Raw genomic sequence first — 25417 nt, 5'->3', positions numbered from 1 at the left:
AACACACTGTGAATGCCCAATGGGCAATTACAAGATCATTCGCTGCAGCCCTGTCTGGAACGGTACAAGACAAAACAAACCTGGAAACAGCTGTAATATCCATCAATAGGGAGTGCTTAAATAAACTCTCCTCATTATGGAACACTGCTCAGCAGTAGTCAAAAAGAAGATGGGTCTATGGGTGTGGCATGGAAAGATCTCCACTGTATCAGTTAAAAAATAATTGCTGAGTAAGCACAGTATAATACTATTTGTGTTAAAAACACATCTACAAAAGAATACTGTGTATTTTCTATAGAGACACATGTAGGTAAATAGCATTGAAAACCTTCTGGAAGGATGCACAGCAAACTCTTACAAGTTCCCTTGGGGCTGAGGAAAGGCCACTGGTGCCAGAGGGTGCCTGGGATTAAAGGATTAAAGGTAGTGAGTGGACAAAGGAGGCTTTAAATTTATAATATTCTTCAATTTTTTATGAGAAAAATATATTCTTGGGTTACTTGGGAAATTAGAAATTAATTTTTTAAATATTAAATATAATTTAAAATATTGGCCAAGCTTGGTAGAGGAGTGAGGGGAACCCCCATCTCCATGGGCACCCAACCAAAGCAGCCCCTGATTAATTCTGCAGCCAAAGCAGGGCCAGGAGGCAGTGACATGCCTCCCTGAGGGCTGCCCTGGCTGCTGAGGATATGAGCTGAAGCACCTGGAGCTGCTCCTCATTCCTTTCCACTCCCTGCTCTTCTGGCCCCCACAGGCTCACCGTCTCAATTAGATGACTCTGGCCAGCAACAGCCCCTTCAGGGTTGGGCTTTGATCCCTGGTGGAGCTTGCTGGGCCTTGTCCTACAGTTGGGAAGTGTACTTCTAGCACTTGGTGAAGAAAAGAGTGACCCCAGCAAATATGACAGCCCTGAGACTGGGCTACTCACTGTGGGATCCTCAGGGCTGCTCAGGAAACCTGACAAACTGTAAGTCCAGTGTAGTAATAAATAAACCATAAGGAAAGGAGGGGACTTTAACCTCAAGTTTAAGTACAACTATCATAGAGCAAAGAAAATATTGGTTGACGAGAAGGCTGACATTTCCACTTTCTCTTAAAAGTTTTTTGCTGCCCCTCAAAAGATTTGGAACCATAAAAATCAATCAATATACATGGCCACACATCATATGTACAGCAAACTTAATGTCTTTCCCACTCTACATGCTAGGCAGAGAGAGATTGATTGCTAATGGCCAATAATAATTTAAATAGTGCTGCAAAAAAAAAAAAAAAGCATAAGCCCCAAAATGAGTGTAAAAGGAAAGATGGGAAGCTAGAGTTCCCTTGGGTGGTCTGATGCTTCCAAGCTTCTCCTAGCATGAATGTCTCACTACCACGAATAGGATTCTGGTGTTTAAAGATATATATTTTTGGTACAACAGGCCTGTAAAATGAAGCCAGCAATTTTGGGTATACACAAGCCATGTTGTGGTTCTCGAGACATTTAAAAGATTTTCAAGGGTATCTTTGACCCCATGCAATTTCCACCTTGTGCTCTGACCTTAAAACCTCCCCCCGCCCCGCCGTGTGTGAGGTGCTGCTCCAACATTAGCAGATTACAGGTTTGGGCAATCTGCCTAGGATTCCAACCAGGGGTGTCTGTGACCAAAGACTTTGTCAGAAAGCAGGCTGCTCTACTGGAGGGTTCCCAAGCACACCCTTGAGGCTGGTGTCACAATTGAGGGAAGCTGGTCTAACTGTGCAATGCTGCCCAGCTGAGTGGGCCCCAGGAGCCTGGCATTCCCCATCCTGCCTCTGTGTGTGTGTGTGTGTGTGTGTGTGTGTGTGACTTCCCTAACAGTCAGCTTCACTCAAAGCAACAGCACAAAGTGCCTTTCAGAAATTGCCTTCAGCACAACCCGTTATAATCCTATAAAACTCTTCACAGCCGGGCAGTGTTCCTTGCTAGCCAGAAGCCTGGAGTCTTGGAATAAAGAAGTCTGTTCTGCATTTCCAGGAACAGTGCCAAGCGCAGGGCCTGTGTTCTTGCCTGCGCCAAGCAGGGCTCATTTGTGCTGCTGGTGGAGTGATGGGCCTCCACACACAAGCCCACCACTGGTTATTGGCTCCTTTTAGATGAGCAGACAGCCAGGCATGGCTGGGAGACCATCAGTCAACTCCTGAAATCCCACTGCTGTGAGTGTGAGCAGAGGAGGCTCAGCATGAACCTAAAACTTCAGAAGTTAAAGTGGTTCTGACAAGCTTCTCAGCCAAAGGGACGACGCTTTGTCCTGTCAGCATTATATTTAACATCACGGTGGTGGGTTCTTCTTTTTCTTAAGGGCGCATTCGTTCCTTTGTTCATTTGTTCATTCACCAAATACGTTAAGAGTGTTTACCTCAGACTAGGTGCTCAGTCAGCTACATTTCTGTCCCCTCCTCTTCTCCATCCATTCCTGAACCTCTAGCCAGGAAGGTGTGTAATACACACCTGCTCTAGGAATATGGTTGACTTTAAAACATGGCCTTTCAACTGTGACCTCTGCAGCGAGGTATGCATTTTCAGAAGGAGCTCAAGTAACAGTAGCTGATCCCCCAGGGCCTGGTCTTCAAACATGTGCACCTCCATCTGCTTCCTTGGCATCTGGAGCCCTCTCTTCTACCCCTGCTTATCTGACATGGTCGTGTAGGTACGTGTTGGACCCATGTGGACCAACACCTCTCCCCTCCCCTTCCATTTGGGTGACGTTCCCAGTTAATGACCAAACTCCCTCTCTTCTCTATAAGTTCAGTCTTGATAGGAGAGAGGAGTTAAAAGCCTAAAGAAGTTCTGGCAGTGAATCCTGAGAGATGAGGACTGTGGTTTACTGCCAGGCAGGTAAAAATGGCACAAACGAAGCACTGATAATATGTAAAATCATAGCACTATCATTACTCTCCCCTTGCCTGGGGATATATTCACTGGCTCGTCTCCCTGGATATACTGAAGCTGGAAGACTTCATTCTTGCATTCTTTTAAGGATCTAATTTTCTGAAACAAGTCTGAAAAAACAGTTAAGTGATAGAATCTTTCTCTTTCTTCCAGAGCTGAGCTAATCCTGTGGATTATTAACTATAATGCAAAAATAATCAAGACTTTATCCTTTAAAAAATGAATGAATATGTGTCTTGCCCTGATATACCAAAGACAGGTGCATTCTCGGTCTCTGGGTCATTACAGCAGTGATTCTCAACCCCAAGGTGACATTTGGCAATGTCTGGATACATTTTTGCGCCACCTTTCCTCTATTCTATGTGGGATGCTGCCACAGCATGGCTTGATGAGCAGTGCTAGGTCTGCACCCAGGATGTGAACCCACAAATTGCCAGCTGAAGCAGAACAGGCGAACTTAACCACCATGCCCCCGGGGCTGGCCCCCAGCAATGTCTGGATACATTTTTGACTGTCATTGGGGGAGGATGCCAGTGGCATCTAATGGGTAGAGACCTAGGATGCTGGTAAACATCTTATAATGCACAGGACAGTCCCCCCCAACAAAGAATTAACAGGTCCAAAATGCCAATAATGCTGCTGTTGAGAAACCCTGCGTTAAAGAGTGTGTAGAACTGAAATATGGCATCAGAGCCTGGAGAATCTGTTGATTTTGACCTCAAGGATATGTTCACTTCAGACCTTGATCACTGATTGATGTCGAATGTCAGTTTCGGCACGGTGAGCAAAGAAAAAATGCTTGAGTGCCAAGAAGCCTCAGAATACTGACATGCCTAGAATCCTTTTCTGATGCCCAAACCCCACCCTCAACTGAATAACAGATTTCATAAACATGGAAAAGACAAGAAAATAAAGAAAAATACGTGAGTAAGGGGGAAGGGACAGAAAATTGTCTTAAACTGCTTCAGCTATGAAAATGCACTTCAAAACACCAATGAAAATGAAAGTTTCAATGAAAGATAATCCTTTAAAAAGAAATTGGGGAAGGGGAAGAAATGTTTCAAAGCTTGACTTTCCCAGGACAACCTTGGCCACCATATTTAATTATTTTGGGGGGCAAAAATGCAAACTCAGTGGTAAAATAAAAACTCCAAAAGGTTCAATTTACTGTCTTTTTGAAACATAGTATTTCCAGCTGCACAGCGTGTGTGATCAGAAACCCGTCTCCACTCGAGATTTTGCAATAAGAATCCTGACCTCCAATGTGAGCTGATGACTATCAGCAGGCTTGCTTTGCTTATAGAATTTAAGCCAGCCCTTAGAATACTTGCTCTACACTACTGGAAGGTCTTTGAATTTTATGGATAGTCTGCATTTGTTTGAGAGTATTTCGTGTTTTTTGGCCAAGAATTCAATAAATTTATTATACTCCAAAACTGTTTATTCCCCTGAGATTACAGCTAATGTGTGTGTTATGTCTGTTTCTTATACTAACCATTGCGTTAGAATCTGAAATGTGTAAATTCTAGCCTTGGATAGTGGAAGTGTTTTCTCTTCCATCAACTACAAACTCAGCAATCAAAGTACCATATTTCATCAAACCTAAGATGCCAAAGACTGTAATATGTGCTATCTTCTATACTACCAAGAAAGAAAAGTGCTGCCAATTAAATTATAACATGTGATCAATTGTAAGATACATCCCAATTCCAGAGAAATTAAAATGTAGGGGAGATAGGCATAACAATGAAATATAGCTGTATTCATATCATTTGGCCAGGATTTGAAAATCTATAGATTTATAGAAACATGACTGCTGGGAATTCAGGGACAATAATTCCAGAGACCACCTCTAGTGAAATCAGCTAAAAAGCTTATCAAGCCCATATCCCTGGGCGCCACGCTGGGTCCGCTGAAGTGGAATCTTCCGCAGTGGACAAACATTTGAATTTTTGATAAACACCCTCCAAGAGCATTGTTTGAGTTAGAATTATCAGCAAGCCCAATAATGAACCTGGGCCCAGAAACACTGACCACAGATTCTCGAGCAATTAGCTCAATGGTTGTAGCATCAAAATTCAGAACGGGCATGGGGAGCTGCTTCTTTGCTTATCCAGCACTGAGGAACTATGATGTGGTAGACAGCCTGCTGTACATGGGTGCATCAGGGATACAATGAAAAATATGCAAGTCCACACTCCGAGTAAACTACCAGCTAAGCCACCCACCAGGAGACGTGTTCTGGCTCTTGTGACTTGATTTACAATCTGGTATTCAGAGTTCCAACTAAAAACATGCTTATCTTCATAGCCAGGGGACATGACTGCATTTAAGTTTTTTAAAAATTAGGCGTATGTAGCAGTAGAGAATTGGAGGAGGGCAGTTGGCTTGAGATGTTTACTTGAAAAAGACCTGAGGCAGGGGCAGGGGCGGTGGCAGGGAGGGGAGTGGGTGTATAGAAGACCTCAATTACAGAACAAGTTTAACCAGCAGAAACAGACTCAGGGACTCCTGGCAAGCATGTGTCTCACTCATCTGGTGGGAGCGGAAGTCGGCTGGCGTGTGCTAGGGAGCAGCCTATTAGCTGAAAGTGTTTCTTGTGCCGTGGGCATCTGACGACACCACAGCGGGGTTAAAGGGTGTAGGTTCACCAAGCGTTTTGGTTAAGTGGGAGCTGAGTTACGGGAGCTTCTGCTGTGTTTGAATTTTTTACATCTCATATCTAAAACCGAGCTCAGCAAATACAGGTCTCACGTGCCCACAGTTCTGACTGAACAAAAAGCCTTGGCAACAGAAAACTGAACAAACGCACCAGCCTCTAGTTCACCAACGACTATCATTGCACCGTCATTTAGTTCTTTGGCATGACAAGAACAACTACCATATGGCTTCCTGGCTAATTCCTCTCATCCAGGCCTGTCCTTGATTCTCAGGCTAGGGGAACCCTTGCTTATGCCCCCTTAGTACTGAGTACCTCTCTCTCCCTGATACTCATTCTGATCATAATGACCGATTCAATGCATCTCTGCCGCCCAACAGCAAGCTACAAGGGCACAGGGACCATATCTGTCTCACTCACCACAGTGGCTCCAGCTCCTTCTATCATGCTGGCACATGGTAGAAGGATTCATATTTGTCGAAATGAAAATTAAATTGAAATGGGGCTAATCAAAGACATGTCATGGAGAAGGTAAATCCAGAGAAGAATTTTTGCAATGAGGAACACAGCATATTTTAAGCTTTTGAGGTGTGACCAAGAAATTATATGCAGAATATGACAGTGGGCTGTTAAAAGAAATTTTGGAAAGTAGACATGGGTCCCTAATGTTTAGTTTCAAAGAGTCCAAAAGTCACGAAAACCACTATGAGAGACAGCTCCTGCACTGTAAGGTTATGGGGCCTTCTTAGATATTACTGAGAGCTTGCAGTTCCCTCTAGCTTTTTACACACATCTGGCAATTTACACTATTTCCTAGACAAGGTGGACTTGCCAGGGAGACTGACACTCTGGTGGCAAAAGTACGTCAAATAGTCTGTCTTCAGAGACATCCTGTAACATGCTCATCTGCCCTTTTCCTCTCCTCCAGGGTACTTTCTTCCCTTTCCTTCTTTAGGTTTTTGATTCCAGCTTAAACTCTATAAAAATTTTTTCCTTTTCAACTTGCCATGCTCACACCTAGTGCAATTTATATTGAAACTTTGCTCTCTTGAGTCAGCCCTGAAGGGCTGACTTTTAAGGGGGAGGGGAGATTTTTGCCTGGTGTTTCTGCAAGATTAAACATGGTGCTATAATCTAAAGTTCCCAGGCTGATGTGAAATTATGGACTCAAGGACTTTTTATCGAAGGAAACCAAGGGGAGAAGAAGGAAGCTTCTGTGCTGGTTGCTCTACCAAGGGAGGGTCATGCTCTCTCCCGGTCTGGGCATCCTCACCTGGAGTCTTACAAGAGATGCTCTGAGAGCTCGTTCTGGTTTAGATACAGTACACGATGAACAAAAATCATCTGTCAGTGAGCGGGAGGAAGGGAGGGAAGAAGGCAGGAGAGAATTAAAATTGTAAAGACAACATCACGTGGCTTCCTCCTTGAACTTTAATAACCCAGTGCTGCCTGCAGGCTCGGAAAAACCAAATGCAATGGGTAGGTACAAGGATGGCTCTAGTGCCAGGAAAATGCAGTAAGATATAACTTTTACAAGGTAAGCAATGAATAGGTGCCCTGCAGAAACAAAAGAGCTTTTAACATCTCTGAAGTTGGCAGCTAGATGCCTAAAGTGTTGGTGTAGTGTATCCAAAATGCGCAACAGATAGGACCACCTTCTTTAAGATGAAGTCATCTTCCAGGGGACACAATAGCTGGGGAGGCTGGGTTTTTATGACCAGGAGAGGTGGGGAATTCCATCAGTATTTTCTTTGCCACAGCAAGACCCATTTTAATGCATGTTAGAGGTTTTTCACACGTTGGGCAAATTTTCTAGGATATTTTTAAAGGGAAAACATTCTGCAGACTCCCCTAGTTTCTGGAAGAGCTGTCTGTCTCCCAGGATCGGGGAAGGATCTTACTCTGTCCTATGGCATTATCGAGAAGATCTGAAACTACCACTCTTCATTTGGATTCTGCTGTTGTCATGAAAGGCAGTTTGGGGTATCTGGTTACACTTCACCCAAAGAAGTGTTAAAGGAAGTGCCTGTCACCAACACTCAAAAATAAAAATGAAAATGATGCTGGCAGAGCTCAAAAACCAAAGGGATCAGCATTTTGCTTCAGTTTCCTGTTCATAAAACTTTATAAAAACAACCCACCCATTAAAGAAAAAAATGCCCACAACAATAGCTCATTATTCTTTTCCTAAATGCTTGTCTCATGCCACTCTGAAATTAGGTGCCATCACATTTCCTGAGTTATGGGCTCCAAACACCACATCCCTTTCCTCCTTCCCTTGCCCCCACCCCACCTGGCACCATTCCTGAATTCAGATTCTTCTCCAGTCTACCAGCTCAGCAGAGAGGGGAGAGCATTCTCCCTCCTACCTGTCCAGAGGAAGCCAAGCATCTGTATCAGCTGGAAGCAGGAACAGTGGAGGCTTCCTTCCCCCAAATTAATTTCATTTCCTAGAGAAACTTTTAATATGGAAGGTGCAAAGTTACACAGTGAAGGGAAAAAAGATACCTACAGACTGCTTCAGTAAACTGAAAAACATTTATAAATACATTATCTCATGATATCAATTTTTGAAGAATAAGATATTTCCCTTCCACCCTGGCTCTACAGTAAGACTTTGTGGCATATTCAATATCCCATCCTTCAGTTCCTGGTAGAATATAGGAGAACACAAATTCTAGAATGAGAAATCTGGATTCAAATATCAAGTTTTCCACGTGCTGGCTATTATAACTTTGGACAGTTTATTTAACCAGCCCAAACCTCAGCTTAATCATCTATAAAATGGGGATATGAGAGTTTCACAGCTTTTAATGAGATAAAACATATGAATAGTTTAATGAGATAATACAAATGTCAACATTCTAGGCACAGTGTAAGCACATAAACCATATTGTTATTAACGTCTCTGGTGCGTAAATCATCCTAGTCCCTTTTTTCTTAATGAATTAGAGAGGAAAAGATGGGTTTGGGGGACCTTTTCCACTTTCCTTCCTCCCAAAAGTGTTAATTCTTAATTTAAACCCATGATTTCAAATATTGGTTTGACTATTGGACATATATAAAAGAAGCAGCACAGTGAAGAGTAAACTGACCTAAATTGGAAGACATGGGGTCCAATCCTGGCTCTACCACTAAATTTGCTGTGTGACCTTGGGCAAGTCAAACTCTCTGAGCTGCAGTTTTTTGAACTGTAAAATAATACATAATACATAATTGCTTATCTTCTGTGATTCTATAAAACAGCAAAAACTGCAGTGTGCATGGAGCATTGTCTTGATTTTATGCTGTTTTATTACAGGAAATAAAAGATGATAATATCACCTACTGAGGAAAGCATGCTTGTCTAAAATCAGCATATTTGGTACAGACAGCCCATGTTTTGGGTTAGTTTAGTGTGATAACATTTTATAAGGGCTCATCAGAAAATTCAGCTCAACTGTCCTCATTTGTCAGGAAATGCATTTGCATATAGATTCCTTTATATCAAATGGCCAAGAAAACGAGGTTGAAACAGAGGTAAGATCAACTAGGAGCAAAGAAACACTGAAGGGAAAATGGAGCTAGACTAAAAATAGGATGGAACTGGCCTAAAATACACCACTGTCACTTAAAAATAGGTACTTGGCCACACGGTGCCTGTATTATCTGTACAACAACATTTGGTTCCTACTGTGTCCTCTTCCTACAGGTCTATTATGACTATGAGAGCTGTCTGTGCCTTCAGTGACCAAGTCTTGCTGCCTTGTGGATTTCCCCCAGTCATAACTTCCTTTCTGCCCTTTTGGTAGGGTGCTTACATCCAAGTGGCAGGAATGTGGCCAGTTCTGTTCTGGAGGCAATACACAGATGGCTGCTGGCATGTGATGCTGAACACCAGGGGCTTATCAAGGCTGAGGGCTCTGCACACCTCAGGCCAAACTTCTGATGCAAAATATTTACACTGATGCCACATTTATAAAAATCAGAACTAAAGACAAAGATACACTGCAGCAACTTCTAAACAATGCTCTAGAAATGACAAATGGAACTAAAATTACTCAACAAACCATAAGCTTCATTATTCTTTAATATCTGTGTCTCTCACTTGACTGTAAGCTCTGTAAGGGCACGAATTATGACTCTCTTGTTCAGGGTTGGATCCCCAGTGCTGAAAGATGCCTGGCAAGTGACAGGAGCTCTACAAATGATGACCATAGCTAACGCTGACTGAGGGTTTGCTCTCTGCCAGGCACTGTTCTTTGACTTTACATGACGTATCTCAGGTAATCTTCACAACAATCCAATGAGGTGAGTACTTATAAAGGGAGAAACTGAGGCACAGGGAGTTCAAGCAACTTGCCCAAAGTCACAGAGCTGGTTAAGTGGCAGAGCTGGGGTTCAAATGCAAGTACTTTGCTTCCAGAACCTGCAGTTCCAATTACGAAGGAACATAGTTATTTGCAGACCATCTGCAGCTAGCCGGTAACCTGATGCCAGAGACTATGATGCTGAGGGTCAAGGATTCGAGCCTCCATGATATGATTGAAAGAATATCAAACGAGAGTCAGGAGACCTGGATTCAGATCTTAGCCCTGGACCCCGACAGTGACTTTGGTCAAGCCCCATGACCTCTTTGCTCACTGGTTTCCCCAGCTGGTCAATAGCATGTTGGATGGCCACTCAGGTCCCTGACAGGTGTAAATCCCAAGTGCTAGAGTCACCCTGGATGTAATCTCACATCCAGACAACTGCAAGTCCCACAAGTGTGCTCCTCCTTCCATGAGGGAGAACTACCGAAATATCTTCAACAATCAAGCAAGCTACTCAATCTCTCTGAGCCTGGGAGCCCTCATCTACAATTAGGAGATAATAGCACCTACTTCAAAGGGCAGAGGTAAAGATTAGAGAGAAGCCAGGGAAGGGGCTGACACATAGTAGTAATTTCATAAACAGTAGCTAGGTTTATTATGGTTCCAAGAGAGCTGGGAGGTAAGTCTGGAGGAGAAAAGAATCTTCTCAAAGCCCAAGAACCAACCAGCCAATGGAAAAGACAGCATTGAAACAAAGATTATAATAATTTCTAAGAGTAAGAACATGTTTGCCACATCCCCCAACCAAAAATTCCATATTGGATTCTCTTTCAAAAAATGGAGTAATGCAGACAGGTTTGTGTTAACTTTGGATAGAACAAAAAGGAACCGTTGTGATTTCGGGAGTTTGCATGTGAGTGCTGAAACCCTAGAAAATAATGTTAGGTGCCATTTGCTCTATGCCAGGCCCACACGTGACACGTACTATTTTACTGAGTCCTCACAACGTGCTGAAGAGGGTGTTTTCCCTGTTTTATAGATGAGGCCATAGAGGCTCAGAAAGGTTAAGTAACTTGCTCAAGGTCACAGAACTACTAAAAATCCTCACCAGAACTTACTTAGTGTGCCTGGAACACGGATGGTCTTAACCACACAGCTGCACCCTTTCCCCAAGGATAGAATGTCGTTGGCCTCAATGTGCCCCAGATCCACAGGGCAGCAATCCTTGTCCACAACATGGACAGATGGCATTATAGGTAGGACATGTGTGCAGGCTTGAGCAGCCTTGGGTTTTAGTCCCTGTTTATCCACAGACTCCCTGCAGCTGTGGACAAGTCTTTTAACTTTCCTGGATTCTGTTTTGATCAAACAGAATGTACTGAATTAGAGTTTTCCAATCCAAGTCTTACGGAACATTAACCACTCACATTTTATACCCAGGAGGTTAGGGATAAAAGAGGAGCCAAGACGTGAGCCGACCCTCTGTCCTGATATCCTACTTGGGGGAAGGAGTGGAATACAGCTGTGAGCAAACACAGAACTGGGTGACTCCTCATTTCCCTTTCATCTGGAAAATTCTGAAATTCTACTGCATGCTGTGTGATAGAGAAAGAGAAAGGGGAAGAGAAGGACTTACGGGAATCCTGGGGGAGGCAGCAGGGGGTTTATGTTGAGGCTGTGTTTGCACAGGAACCACAGTGTACACACTGAACTTGTGAGCTTATTTGGGGTGCTTTGGGGTCGGGGGGAGCTGGTGGAGATAACGGGGAGGGAAGCTAAATCCTTCCTCTTGAAATGACCACGACTGCACACAGCAAGCACTCAATAGATGTTGACGGAATTGAATTCAAAGGAAAACAGACCTGGATCAAATCAAGAGAAGTTGAGCTGCTGTAGAAGATGTGTGAATATGTCAAAAACGCTAACAATTTCTTCCTTTTGTTCCCAGCCACCCACTCTCCCATAAGCCATTTTCAACCTCAAGAGCAATTCTTTTTCGTGCAAATGAGCACACCTCCTCCAGCAGGATAACCACAGGTAACCCTTCCCTTTGCCTCCAACCCACGCACTTGGAATCTGAACAAAGGTGAGCTGTCTGGGAGCTAAAGAATTCTCCCTGTTTTCATTTGCATCCTCGCCCAGGGTAGTAACAAATATTGTTTCATGAGTTTCCAGCTTAGCTTTAGAGCTCAAAGGATAAAGTGCTTCCAGAAGAGAGAATGAGGAGAGAGGAAAGAAGGTAAGAGAACAAAACAATTTAAGCTATATATATACATATATATATTTTTTTTTTTTCATTCAAATAGCAGTCTCTTCTTCCCAGGAAAGGTGACAGTGTGCTACAATCTCAGTAGACCTGCCGAAGTCTCCATCTGGACATACCAGGAGTAACAAGGACCTCAAGGAGCTGTTTTTGTACTTTCATTCTAAAAACAGGATTTCGGAGTAATCTCAGGTCTTCTGACTCCCAGCTGATGTTTCTTCCATGCAATCGGGTTGCCTCATGAGCCATGTTTCCATGCCACAAAAAAGGCTGGCACATAATAAGTGCTCCATAAATATTTGTTGCTTAAATTAAAGAATAGAAGAAAGAAAAAGGCTCAGAAGTTATGTACTAAAAGCCATCAACATGAGTGGATCGATTGGCTGATATCTAAAAAGTTCTGTGTATCTTTGAATTCATGTCCAGAATAGACTCTCCCTCATCCTTCTTTACCTTTACAAACATCACCAATTATTCAACTCCTAGACCAAGCTTTTCTTCTGAGAAGCCTTCCCAGATCAACCCAGCCCACAGGAGATGGTTCCCTTTTTTTTTGAGTTCTAACGACTCATTACTATCGCTCATTAATCATGTTCTGCCCAGTGGCTACTTTGGAAATTGCTTAACAGTCTACCAACACGTAACTTTTCTGATTATCTCTCCACATAGAACTCCTGGACGGCAGGGCCTACCCACACCTACCACTAGATCCTTTCTTAGGTCACTGGAACAAAGAAAGAATGACTTCCAGAGCAATGATTAACTATAGCTGGAGTATTTTAAAGTTATATAATCACTTATTCCTATATTCAACTTCTTCCAGCTAGTTTAATGGTCAATAAATCTTTGTGCTGTTCTCCTCCTGCCAGGGAAGGCCAGTAACAATTGGTATCTGTCAGCTGCATAAGACTACGCTGTGAAGGACTCTAAGGATGTGTTGTCCCCTTAAAATATCCCATTAAAATTAAGGAGGATACTTATCAGACCTCCAGATCTACCCACTACTTTACAGAAAACAGGAGGGAGAAGTCAAGCCACACCAGGAGAAGGCAATCTCCAAAACCAGGATGGAAAACATTCCACAAGACAAATGACATGGTTTCTCCAACAAATCAATAGCATGTGGAGAAAAGAGGGGGAAGTTTTACAAAAGTTACAAAAGGTCAACCATAAGAAATGGGTGGAGCATGTTGGGATCCTGATTCAAACAGGCCAATTGTACGAGGACCTCTTTGAGATCAATTAACAAGAATTCCTTAACATCACCTAAGATGCAGTTCAAAGGCAAATTCGAATTTGGGAAAATGTGACTTTGATTATTAGATGATGTTAAGGAATTCTTGTTAGTCTTGTTAAGTATGATAAGGTGTGGTGGTTATGTAAAAAAATAAAATGTCCTTATCAGGCTGAGAGGTTTACCAAAGTACTGACAGTGAAATGATATGATGACTGAGGTTTGCTCAAAGGACTCCTAAAAACACAGTGTGGTGAGACTGGGAAGAGGTTAACCATTGTTTGCTGGATGCTGGGTGACCAGAGGTACTAATTATACTATTCTTTCTACTTTTCTAATGCGGGCAGATCACAAGGTATCACGTTTAACACACTAAATTATCCAACTTGGAAAATTATAGTTTCCAGTGTTGGTGAGGATATAGTGAAAACGGCGCACTTAGAATTGTTGATGACAGTAAAAATTACTGTGATATCAAGAGATGTCAGTATATACCAACAGCAACAGAAATATGCATGTCTCAGCCCAGTATTCCAACATGTGTGAATTTACCAAAACAAAATAATCCAAAAGAAAATATTTTCAGTGCCTTGTTACTTAATAGCGATGAATTAGAAATAATAATGGACTAGTTACTAAATATGGAGAATACACTGTATGCCAGGAACTATGTTAAATGCTTCATATACGTTATCCTCCTCTAAACAATCCATTCTCCCAGGAAGTCCCCAAGATGGCACAGCTAGGATCTCCGGCAAGCAGGAAATCTGAGTTAGGTTGGCTCCAGGGCTCATGCTTTCCAGCCCTGCACTGAGTTGCCATGAAATCCAAATGTCGTCCAATGGGCAAACGTTTAATTAAATTATAGGACATCCACCAAATGAACACTGCGTAAACATTAACAAGTATACTTATGAAGTCAAGCAACATGAACTATGCTAAGTTAAAAAAAACAGGATGAAAACTGTTTATGAGGGCACCTATGCAATTTGTACGTATGTGCATATATATGTATGAATGTATACGTATACATGTGTATATGTATATATGGGGAAGAGCTTGGCAGGGAAAATACACAAAATGAAAACTTGGATGTGTTAGAAGGGAGGTCACCCAATTATGGGCCGTGAGGTTATGTTATTTTTTAATGAAAAAATGAAAGGTGAGGTAATTGAACTGATGTGTGCAACAACAACTGATGGAACCAGGACATTTTGGTAGTGGTGTTTCCATAAATGTTTTAAACTGTCAGTTTCTTCAAATAAGTTTTTTCTTTTTCTTTGGAAGCCTACCAAAACTAAAGGAAGAAATATTCCTCTTTCCCTCCCTCAAATATCTTTGCAATGACCTCTGCTAGGATTTTACCACTTTGATCAGGAAGCAAGAATTATCCTGTAGTTTCCTCTCGCAGCAGATGCCGAGTAAAATGTTATAACATAAGAAGGATGTCTGAAACATACCACAAGAGAAAAAAAAGACAACAGTTTAAATGAATGAATCTACAAAAGGTGTTTTATGGTTGAGGTTCCCTCTGAGTCTTGTGAAATCCTCTCACAGGTCATTTGTTATTAGCATGACTGAGAAAAGCACCAGAAAGCAGGAGATCCAGTTCTCCATCTTATTGAGGTCCAGCCCAGCCATATCCTAACGGCATCTAGAGAGGCTAATCACCTCGGGATCCCACCCCAGGCTCCGCACCCTGCACTCACGCTCCTCCCCCTCCCCCGCCCTTCCCTCAACAGTCACATCTGACCGGCTCCCAGAGACAAGTTCACTGTGAGATTATGTACAGGAAAGTGCTTCAGAACCTAGGAAATGCTCACAGATAGGAGGTTATCCTGATTAAAAGCCTGATATGTGCCCTTGTGTGTTTCTTTTGCCATAAATGAATTCCAGAGATGTTCCTTGGGGAGGGAAAAAAACAACTAGATCCCAGGTTATTTTAACTGCCAGAACCAGGGTTGCCATAAATAATCAGCTTTTTATGACAAAGCCTCTACAGCTGCCATGGGGATCATTATCACCTGAAAAAAGGCACTAATCTGTGAGCCAAGCCTCGTGACTATTTGTGATTCTATGTGGTATTCGTCAGTACCTGTCACCAAGATGACAGCTTAATCTTGAATGGAGGAGGCAAGAACCTTTTAGAGAAAGTCCTGCAAGAGATTCCCCTTAAAAAAAGCTAAACAAAGAGAAAAGATCTTGGGGAGAGAACGACAACAGAATGACCCAGACAGCCAGCTGGAAGAGAGACTGACTAAAGCCACCGACCCTTTAGGGAGTTAGTGCCACTTTTGTTGAAGATTATGGAGAAGCTACTGTTTCAAAGCCTCTGGACATCAGAGGAAAAAACACAAAAGAGAGTTTGCTGAACGGAGAGCTTTAAACAATTCAAGTTCAAACAAACAGAATTCCAGGAATTAGGAAGAGAGGAAATTGCAAGGTGCTTTGCAAACCACGGCAAAGAAAAGGATGTTTAACTCTTAAATGTCAATGAAAAAAATGGAGATCTTGTTGTGATGGAGTTTATTTTGGAGGATGAAGGGGTGAGGATAATAAATAATAATAATAGGAATAGTAATAAATGATTGTATGACTGGCAGCTGGCCTTTTGTGATCACTTATTCGGGGCAGCACTGCTGAGCACTTTGTAAGCATCGTCTCCTTTCATCCCTGTGACAGCTCTGTGAGCTCAGACCTACTAATGACCCGCTTTAGAGATGAGGAACCTGAGGCTCAGGTTCCACAACTTCTTTGAGGTCACAATGACAGGACTGCGATGATGCAAACCCAGATTTGCTTAAGAGCCCAGCCTTTGAACCATTTACCCACAGGTATATAATTACCAGATCTCACAGATCATACAATTTTTGAAGATTATTGATAATTACAAAATTCAGAGCTGATGGCCAAGTTGGTCAGCATCCTGGCTCCTTGCCTTCCTTCCTAAAGACAAAATGAAAAGAGTGAAATGCTATCTAGTCCATTTTAGCAATCGTGGATGTTTTCTGGAAAAGGTGGGAGGAAACTGATTAGAAAAATCTGGGAGATTTTTCTTCATTTGTGTTCTATCATTACTAACAGCTAATTACATACCAGGATTCTCCAAGTAAAAGACTTTAGTGACATCACTGTTTAAAGATCCTTCTAACAACCCAAGTGTTCACCTGTAAAAAGGCATGAGGAAACCCAGTGAGGTGACAAGGTCTTGGTTCCACAGCCAGCTAATTACTGAGCGCTGTCAGGAACCCACACACTAGAGTCCAGCTGCCTGAGTTTGAATTCTGACTCTACCACTTCTTTGCTCTGGGACCCTGGGTGAGTCAATCTTTCTGAGCCTCAGTTTCCTCACCTATAAAATGGAGATGAAAACAGTACATAGGGCTATTTGAGACTAACATGATGCAGGGAAGGCATGAGGCACAGTGCTGGACACAATGTCAGCTACCGCCCTTGGCACAGGTGACAAAGTAGCCAGACTGCTTTATTTACAAAGACCCCTGCACTTCATGCCACATTCTTCACAAGCTATACAATATTCAGTTACAGAATGAGTAAACAACATTTGCAAAAGCACCAGATTAAGAATCTTGCCCAATTCAAGACCTCGTTCCTTCCCCAAACCATAGCCAGTGGTCCAGAAGAGGGAAACAATATCTCTGCATGTTCTTTTCTGCTGGGTTTTGATATTTGACCAAATACTGATGGCAAGATAGTAGCTTTTCTGACAAATTCCGTTAGAATCTCAGAATCCACATCAGTAATAGAGAGGTAGCAACGTTTTCTGTTTGTTTAGTTTTATTTTGTAAGCTGGTGAGACTGACAAAAACTATTGCTCTTGATTACCACATGATAGCAACTCAGTGAGCCTTCATTTTTATAGGTTTAACTGAGTCCAACTGCTCCAGTCATGACTTTCATTGCTCGTGTTGCTGGCACCTGGAGTCGATTCTTTAAGCGTTTTGAGAACAAGCAGCTCATGCTGCCGGGTACTCTGGGGCTTTGACTTGCTCAGCATCGGCTCCTCCCTCTTGTAATTTAACAGTTCTCCCATTTTCTTTGGGGAAACTGCCCCTCTCAGTGCTCTCAGTGGGACGGAGCCTACTGTCAGTTCCCTTGGGAGTACATGTGACTCAGGACTGGCCAATCAGCAACTCCCTCTTTCTGGTGATAGTGATTGGTTCAAGAAAGGACATGAGAACCAGGCTTGGGATTTTTGCAGGAAAAACTGGACAAGAAAACATGTATGAATTAAAGAGGGGTACGCTTAGAGCTGCTGGTAGCCATATTTGTACCAGGAGGGGAGAACATGTCTGAGAATGGAGGCAACAAAGAGAAACAAAAATTGAGAGGTGAAGAGAGAGAGAAATTCCTGGGGAAAATGAGCACCTAGATCCAGCCAGGCCTGAAGCCAGTAACTCCTGAGCTGTTCTGTTACATAAACATAAATTTCCTTTTTGCTTAAAGGAATTTGAGTTGTTTCTGTCACTTGCACATGGAAGAGTTTTGATTCAAATACATACAAAAAGGTCTTTACCATACAAATGAATACTTGCCTTCTTACTCCCTTGCATTATTCAGGATTTATATTACATATCTAAATCTTGCTTCCTTCAACAATATTGTAAGTAAGTTCCTTGAAATTAGGAGACAAATGTGCTAACCTACTGATAAAGTAACACTTTTTGCCAAAACCAAGCTTAGAATGGCTGACGAATCATTTTATAACAATGACAGAGAAGAAAGCAGGAAAACATTAAGGATGTTTCACAGGTGAGCTTTTGGAACCTGATGGCATGAGGAGTCAAGGGTCTCATGACTGTCCAAAGCTATTTCCAAAGCTTCACGTGTCTGCCCAGCCTGAGCCTACCACCACCCTGCCCTTGGCCATCTCTGCAAATGGGAAAACCCCTCCTACGCTTCAGGCTAGATGTCTAATTAGAACTGGGAACAACTGGTATCACTTGTGACACGGAAAAACCTGCTTTTCTTCTTCAAGGAATATTCACTACCCCAAATACTCTTACGTGGGCAAACTCGGACCACATTTGGATAGGGTAATTTGTTTTGAAGTGTTTTTTAAAGCTTTTCTTTGTAACTCATATCTCACGTTGTATACCAGGATAAACTTCAAATGGATCAAAGATTCAAACGTAAATGAGAAAACATAAAAGTACTAGAAGAAGATGGGCAAATCCCTGGCGTAAGGAAGACTTTTCTATGAGTCAAAGTCCAGAAGAAAAGAAAACATTAATAGATCTTTTTATCATAAAATATTTTTTTTGTGTGTGCATTTTTTTTTTTAAGATTTTTTTATTTTTTCCTTTTTCTCCCCAAAGCCCCCCGGTACATAGTTGTGTATTCTTCGTTGTGGGTTCTTCTAGTTGTGGCATGTGGGACGCTGCCTCAGCGTGGTCTGACGAGCAGTGCCATGTCCGTGCCCAGGATTCGAACCAACGAAACACTGGGCCACCTGCAGCGGAGCGCGCGAACTTAACCACTCGGCCACGGGGCCAGCCCCTATCATAAAATATTTTTAAAAATTAAAAATTCAATTAAAAAACCCTTTTACATGGCAAACAAAACAACAAAAACATCATAAGCAAAGTCAAAAGATAAATGACAAACTGAGGAAATATATTTGCAACTTATACCAGAAAGCTCCAATCTCCGTAATATATGAAGACCTCCTAGAAGTCAAGAAGCAAAGGACCAACAGCCGTCTCTGTATGACTGTGTGCTGGACTAGTATGAAAACATTCGCAGCGAACAAAGCCAGTTATTAGCATGCATGAGCAAAAGGCACGGACTTGCTGGTCCAGGTTCAAATCCCAGCTCTGCCACTTTCTTTTTTTTTTTTTTTTGAGGAAGATTAGCCCTGAGCTAACTACTGCCAATCCTCCTCTTTTTGCTGAGGAAGACTGGCCCTGAGCTAACATCCATGCCCATCTTCCCCCACTTTATACGTGGGACGCCTACCACAGCATGGCTTGCCAGGCAGTGCCGTGTACAGACCCGGGATCCGAACCGGTAAACCCCGGGCCGCCGAGAAGCAGAACGTGTGAACTCAACTACTGCGCCACCAGGCCGGGCTAACCACTTTCCTCTTTGTGACTTGGACAAGCTATTTCACCTGTGTAAGCCTCATGTATCTCATCTGTAAAATGATGAGATCTGCACATTACAATAGTGTGCACCTTGCAGTGCCGTTGCAAGGGTTAAACACACGTGAACGTGCTCAGTGACTACCTGTCACATAGTAAGTGCTCAGTAACTGCTATTAGCATTCAAGTAGAGATTTTAAAAGGAAGAAGGTAACCTCACCTCAAGATCTTGCAGATAGTCAGAATGTAAGGTTCACGTAAAGTATAACTAACACAAGAAACAGCAACATTATTGTAACTTAATGAGATCCTACTCGTTTCTATCTTACATGGTTGCATTTACAACAACCATGAATGTAATTTTACCATTCCCCTTTTACAGATGAGGAAACTGAGACTGAGAGGGGCTAAATGACTCGCTTAAGGTGGCAGCTACTAAGTGGTAAAACTGAGATTTAACTCCACCTCTGACTGGCTCCAAAAGCTGGATGATCGTTTTGCCATGCCATTCTGTCTCTCCCTAAGGTAAAAGCTAAGAAACAAGTTTCCCAACTAAGTGCTTGCAGGAAAAGATATCCCTGCCCGCCAACATTCTAGATATCCCAGCCCTTAGGGATAAGGATGGACTCTGGTCCAGGAGTAAAAATTGCCATCTGTGGGAGCTCGTTTCTGAGTGGGAGGGAAAAGGCACCTGGTGGGTTTTAGCAGATCTTTACCATGATCTTCCTTTTTATCTCTCAGAAGATAGAAAGGTTAAAGAGATCCCTTCTGTAGTTGTGGGTGGAAGGGCACACACTTTGCTGTTTCTTTGGGACAGATTTTTATATGGCACAACTGCCATTGCCTGGGGCTGATGAAGGACACGTCTGCAGTGACCAGTGAATGTGGGCTCTCATGCAATCCATCTAGGCTCCAGGTGAGTGTACAACCAGAGGTCTTTCTCACCTCCCAGAGCTGGTCTCCTGGTTCCAGCAGTCGGCCTGCTTAAGGAATGATTGGGACAATTACAGCCCTACATTTGGCCCAGGTTGTTCAAAGCCCACAGCTGGAATAGTCAGGGAGCTCTAGCTACCCCTGAGGCCCTACAGCTGAAATGAGGGTCTGCTTAAGATGCAGAAATGCAACGCCCTCACCCAGCCTCCCTGTAAGAGGTAATGCCTGCCAAATGACAACCCTGCCAACCCCCACACACACATGGCTTTTCAAAACAGGCACAGAGCCCAAACACTCTTTTCTGAGGAAATCCCAGTACATACTTTCATTGCCTTTACATCTTTGGAATGCTGATTGAAAAGCCTGCAGCTAAAATGTTCTAACAAACAGTGGAGCTGTCTTGTCTCTCTGAAAATGCAGCAGAGGTCAAGGAGAGAGCCCTCTCATCAGCCTCATCAATCAATGGGTTACATAAAGAGGGATTGTTTTCCATCTCTAAGGGGACATCCACAGAATGCTAGGATTTTAGCAATATTCACCAAATGTCTATCAAGTGTAGGACCATCTACCAGCCCCCAAATTACAGCAACAGTGTTTAAGGTTTACTGTCTGACAAGCATGTTATGATACTTCACAATGTCCTGTAAGGGAGGTACTATGATCCCCTCTATGTTACAGAGAAGGTAACTGAAGCACAGAGAGGATGTGTAATGTGCCCACGGTCACCGAGCTTACAAGTGACGGAGCTGGGGCTTGAACCCCAGTAGTGTGGCTTGAGTCTATACTCTCTGTTTTTTTTTTTTTGAGGAAGATTAGCCCTGAGCTAACATCCATGCCCATCTTCCTCTACTTTACATGTGGGACGCTTACCACAGAATGGCTTGCCAAGCGGTGGCATGTCTGCACCCAGGATCTGAATTGGCGAACCCTGTGCCACCAAAGCGGAACGTGCGCACTTAACCACTGCGCCACTGGGCTGGCCACTATACTCTTAACCATAATGCTACACCATCTCTGAAGGTGGTAATGGCAGTAGTGGTGGTGGAGGAGATGGTGGTGGTGGTGCTGGTGGTGGTGGTGACAGTGCTGCTGGTGCTGATGCTGGTTGTGATGAGGATAGTGATGAAGATGATAAGATGGCCCTGTGCTAAGCATTTCCCATACATTATCACATTAAATATAATCTTTCAGCAAGTCCAATCAGTTTCAAGGTATCCACCTACTTCTCTCCACCTCACCTGCCACTGTCCCAGCCAAAGCTGCCATCCTCACTCACCTGGACTAGTGCAATAGCCTACTAACTGTTCTTCCTGCCGCTAACCTTGTTTACACAATTTCACCACATTACAACCACCGGAAGGATCATTTGAATAGTTATCTCAGATCATAGCACTTACCCTCTTGCCTCAATCCTCCCGTGGTTTCCACTGCACTTACACTGAAATCCCAATTCTTTGCCAGGCCAGATGGGACCTGGCCCTGTTGACCTGTCAGACCTCACCTCCTGCTCCTCTCCTCCTGACCCATGAGGCTCCAGCACAGCCTCCTTTCCTTCCTGACCACGGCAGCCTCACTGCCAGGCCAGGACATTTGTACTAGCTGTTTCCTCTGCCCCCAATCTCTGCAGGACTAGCTGCTTTTTGTCACTGAGGCATCAGCTCAAAATACTTCTCCTTAAAAGGGAGCCTTCTCTGAACTCCCAGATATAGTAGATCCCCAACTCCCATCTCTCTCCCTGTCCCCCTGACCAGCCACCCCAAGACTCAACTGCGTCTTTGTTGATTTACTGTTATTTACCATCTCCCTATCTAGGCTACAACACTGTGAAGGCAGAGATCTTGTCCCTCATGTTTGCCGTTTTATCACCGGGACCTCAAACAGTTCCTGGCACAGCATGGAGCTCAATAAATATTTACTGATGAAATAACTGAGTAATCTCATTTACTCTTCTCAAGAACAGTGTTTTAGAAGTGAGGCAACAGATCTGTAACCTTCAATGACACAGCCAAGGCCGTATGTCTAGTGAGCGGCATTTAACTCCAGAGTCTACAATCTGAACCTTCATGCAGTGATTGGCTCTGTGACCCTGACTTTTCACGCCATTTCTCCACATTTCTTTGTTATCTTCACTCTAAGATAAGAAGATCAGAAGATCTTCCCTGTCTCTGAACTACCTCTCAAGAGTATTTGGAATCAAGAACCCATGTTCCTAACCACTAGTCCAGAGGTTGGCGAACTTTCTTGTCAAGGGCAGATAATAATTATTTTAGGGTTTGTGAGCCATGTGATCTCTTGCAGCTACCCAATTCTGCTGATGCAACACAAAAACGGACATAAAGAATAAGTAAATAAGAGCGTGGTTGTGTTTCAATAAAACTTTATTTATAAAAACAGACAGTCTGCCAGATTTGTCCGTAGTTTGATGATACTGCACTAGACCACTGGGGAAGACGTCTGCAGTTTTCATCTATCATTGTTATTACGAGGCTTGGTAAAGAGACATGAAGATCTCTTCCCCAGAACACAGGTGAGTATGTTCAGAAGAAATAATCAGTGTTTTAAGAAAGGTCAAGGTCTTCTCTGCAGTTCCACATTACCCAGTCACCACATTCCCAGAAACAGAGACAGACACGCTTCTGTTTTTTCCTGGACTTAACTTGAGCAATCTTTGGGTGAGCCTGGAGGCAGGAGGTTCTCTAACAGGAAAGATAATTTGTGTCCAGGCTCAGGGAGGAGTTAGGAGGGCAAATATCCACTGTTGAGTCACTGAAGAATCAAGAACCTTGACATTTCTACTAAATCAGGAGTGTTAAGAGTGGCCAGCGGAGGCTATATGAAAAGAGTGCACAAACTAGGGAAAATTAGTATGTTCAACAATGTTGGGCAACCACCTCCAGAACATTTTTATCACTCAAAAAGCAACCCTGTACCTCCCAAATCTCCTTTCCCTCCAGCCCCTGGCAACCACTAATCCTACTTTCTGTCTTCATGGATTCGTCTATGCTGGATATTTCATATAAATGGAATCATACTACATGTGACCTTTTGTATCTGGCGTCTTTCCCTTAGCATATTGTTTCTAAGTTTCATCCATGTTGTAGCATGTATCAACATTCATTTTTTTTCTGTCTGAATTATATTCCATTGGTTGGATATACCACATTTTGTTTATCCTTTCATCAGTTGATGGACATCTGAGTTGTTTACACTTTTTAGCTATTATGAATAGTGCTGCTATGAACATTTGTGTGCAAGTATTTGAGTACTTGTTTTCAATTCTTTTGGGTAAATACCTAGGAGTAGAATTGCTGGATCATATGGTAACTCTTATGTTTAACTTTCTGAGGAACTGTCAACTCTTTTCCATAGTGGCTGTACCATTTTACATTCCCACCAGCAGTGTATGAGGGTTCCAATTACTCCACATCTTCACCAACACTTGTCATTTTCCAATCGTCTTCCTTTTTTATTAAAGCCATCTTAGTGGGTATGAAGCAGCATATTACTGTGGTTTTTATTTACATTTCCCTAGTGACAACTGATATTGAGCATCTTTTCATGTTCTTATTGGCCATTTGTATATCTTCTTGGGAGACCATTTATCATTTTTTACCTATATAATTATTCCAGGCATTGTTTTGTGAGTGTAAATCTAAATATTTTCTCCATTTAGCCTTGTTTTTGAGCCCTCTCCATGTTATTTTATATAGCTCTACTCCAAAGCTTAACTGAATCTAGCCTTCTTTAAACCATATTTTATTTATCTGTTCTCTTATTTATGGAGAGTTAGATTTTTTCCTTTTCTTTTGTTTTCTTTTTTTACTGTTACAAAAGTGTTGCCTCTCACTTCCCTGTACATGCCTCCTTCTGCACTCCTGAGATTGGTTCTCTAAGGCTCAAACATGTATTTATCAGGGCAGGATCACAGGACATGCACATTTACAGTATTACCAGGTGTTCAGCTCCTTTTTAAACAGACGTTTGGAAAACCACATGCAAATTTGGATCACACTTCAGGAGACTCCTCAGCCTCCAGCCTCCAGTGTACATCACACCTGCACATTCACCAATTGTTCAATGTCCATATTCTTGCATTGTAAGCATTCTGGATCACGAGGTATGTAATGAAATAATTCTTCTGCATCATATCTGTCAAGCAGTGGCTCCCAAAGTGTGGTCCCAAGACCAGCAGCATCAGCCTCACCTGGGAACTTGTTTTGAAAGCAAATTCTCGGGTCTCATCCCAGACCTGAGTCAGAAACTCTGCAAGTCCTCTGAGTGATGCTGATTGATGTCAAAATGTGAGAACCACTGTATCAGAGCTTTTTCATTTTACAAGTGAGAAGTGGAAGAAAAGGACCAATCACCTAATCGCGACGCTAAAGTAAACAGGCTAAGAAAGGCATGAACACTTTCATATCTGAGTCTATAGACTGTGGGGAGAGAGCATGGGACAGTGGGACAGAACGAGGCTTTAAGACCAAAGAGAGCTGCATTCAAGTTCTGGTCCTGCAAGGTGGGAATCCCTGGCAAGATCCTTAACCTCCCTGGGTCTTACTTCACAGAATTTGTGAGGGTTAAGAGAGATGTTACACAAAAGGTCACATATGACATGATTCCATTTATAGGAAATATCCAGGATAGATAAACCCATATAGACAGAAAGTAGATTAGTGGTTGGGTTGCCAGGGGCTGGGGAGGGGGAAGCTGGAATAATTGCTTAATGGATATGGGGTTTCTCTTTAGAGTGATAAAAATATTTTGGAACTAGAGAGAAGCAATTGTGAATGTACTAAATGCCACAGAATTGTGCAATTTAAAGTAATCAACTTTATGTTATGTGAATTTTACCTGAAATAAATAAAAAGAGAGATGTTACACAGAAAACGTGTCATACAGCACTGAGTATGAAGTAGAAAAGCAGCTACCATTATTGTAAAGAGTTGAAATTTATAGTAAGAAAAACTAGAAGCAGGCTATATATCTAACAATAGTGGATTAATTAAATAAAGTTGTGT

General features: G+C 42.6%; 1 protein-coding gene across 2 annotated transcripts in view; it reads right to left on the bottom strand.

The window, feature by feature from the left end:
- ARHGEF3 (Rho guanine nucleotide exchange factor 3) overlaps positions 1 to 25417 on the bottom strand; it is a 284344-nt gene that overhangs the window by 66327 nt on the left and 192600 nt on the right. The window lies entirely within an intron of this gene.

This window comes from Equus quagga, chromosome 1 (assembly GCF_021613505.1).
Source record: "Equus quagga isolate Etosha38 chromosome 1, UCLA_HA_Equagga_1.0, whole genome shotgun sequence".
Lineage (NCBI taxonomy): Eukaryota > Metazoa > Chordata > Mammalia > Perissodactyla > Equidae > Equus > Equus quagga.
Note: the sequence above shows the minus strand (reverse complement) of the source record. Positions and strands in the feature narration are given on the sequence as shown.